Source organism: Neomonachus schauinslandi, chromosome 10 (genome assembly GCF_002201575.2).
Source record: "Neomonachus schauinslandi chromosome 10, ASM220157v2, whole genome shotgun sequence".
Lineage (NCBI taxonomy): Eukaryota > Metazoa > Chordata > Mammalia > Carnivora > Phocidae > Neomonachus > Neomonachus schauinslandi.
Window position 1 is genome coordinate 30,828,137 of NC_058412.1, and position 2,190 is coordinate 30,830,326.

The following is a 2,190-nucleotide window of genomic DNA, read 5'->3' on the forward strand; positions in this document are numbered from 1 at the left end:
ACCTCACCCCCGTAAGTGAAAGTCGCCGGAAACAACAAACAGCAAAATCTGCCTACTACAAATACAAATGGAAAGACATTTTTTTCATAAACAAGACATCATAAAGACGTCAGTTCTCTCAAGGTGACTTACAGATTCAGTGCAATTTTGAATCATAACCCCCTCAGGTTTTTTCCATTGAATGTTACAAGTTTCTTTTGGCATTTAGATGGAAGAGCAGGGTGCCAAGTGTAGCCAAGACCCTCCTGACAAACAGATGTGGAGGTTTGTCCTACTGAATATTAAGACCTTTTATAAAAACTTTGTAGTATTAACTCGGAGACAAATAGACCAACAGAGCAGACTAGATAACCCAGAAATGGGTTTATATGTGATATATAATAGAACCAGCACTGTGACAGGTTACAGAAGCATGCACACAATATGAGTGCTTGTATACGAAAGTTGAAAACGGACAAAATCAAGCAATATGTTATTCAGGGATACATAAGTCCCTGGTAAAATTATTTTTAAAAGCAAGAAATGAAATGCAAACTTTCATACCCACAGGGCTTGGGGAGAATGGGATTGGAGAATTGCTCGCAGCCGTCAAAAGTATTGGTAATGCTCTCCTTAAACTGAGTGGGGAGTACAGACATGTTCAATTTATTCTTAATCTTTAAACTGTACAAATACATTACATATGCTCTTTTGTTTTAATATCTTCATATTTTTAATTTAAAAGGTGACTTGAGTTTATTTTAAAAATCACTAAATTTTAAAAAACAAGTTGAAAATGCATAAATAATACAGAATTAAAGTATCGATATTGTATAGAACTCATATAAATCGATCAGATAAATACTAAGACCATGTTAGAAAATGAAACAGAAATCAAGAATAGACAAATTCAAACAAGAGGAAATATAAACAGTAGATAAACATACAGAGTAAAAAAAGTTTCATCAACCTAGTAGTAAAAAGAAATTAAAATTTAGTATTTAAATACTATGTCGCAAATTTTAAAAAAGATAAAAAATATACTCATTTTTGGCACCGTACTGCTGATAGCAAGTAAATTAATACAAATTTGTGAAAAGCAAATTATCAATACCTATCATGAGTCCTATAGCATTGATACCCTTTGGTTAAATAATACCATTTCCAGGAATCTGTTGTATAGAAATTATTCTTATACATCAACACATATTTTTTGTTACAAAGAGTATAATATTTATTGAATGCTTATGCCATGTGCTAACTGTGGTGCTAAACCATATGAAAGAGGGGTGTCGCAGTCCCAATCTCACAAATAAGGAGCCTTGAGCTAGGTTACTGCCCAAACTACTCAGCCGGCAGGTACTACGGCCCAATCGAAACCCCGGCACTGTGATTCTAGAACCCATATTTTTTTTTAAGTTTTTTTTTTTTAAGATTTTATTTATTTAGGGACACCTGGTGGCTCAGTCGGTTAAGCGTCTGCCTTCGGCTCAGGTCATGATCCCGGGGTCCTGGGATGGAGCCCCGTGTCAGGCTCCCTGCTCAGCGGGGAGCCTGCTTCTTTCTCCCTCTGCCATTCCCCCTGCTTGTGCTCTTTCTCTCAAATAAATAAATAAAATCTAAAAAAAAATTTTATTTATTTATTTATTTGATAAAGACAGAGAGAGAGAGCACAGATAGGCAGAGTGACAGGCAGAGGGAGACGGAGAAGCAGGCTCTCTGCTGAGCAGGGAGCCCGACTTGGGGCTCAATCACAGGACCTTTGGGATCATGACCTGAGCCGAAGGTGGCCGCTTAACTGACTGAGCCACCCAGGCTCCCCTAGAACCCATATTTTTAAGTGCCACACTATACTGGAGCGTTGCAGCATTGTTTCTAATTGTCAAAAACAAAACAGAACATTTCTTCACAATTCAATAAACAGTGTGAGACAATTCATGGAGAAGAAATGAAAGGAAAAAGAAAAAAAAACCCTAGCAACAACCTTAATGTCCAACAATAGGCAAATAGCACAATAAAGCATGGTACTATGTTTACGTGCAAGAAGAGCGGGGAGATTACTGATTTCAGAGAAATGTTAGTACATGGGAGAATAGGCATCTTAGAATTGAAGAAATGTGGCATCATATTTCACTGCAAATGTATTACTGTTAAAATTAAACTAAAAATGAAAGTCCTACTTATGGTAAATCAACTGCATCATCTTAGTAA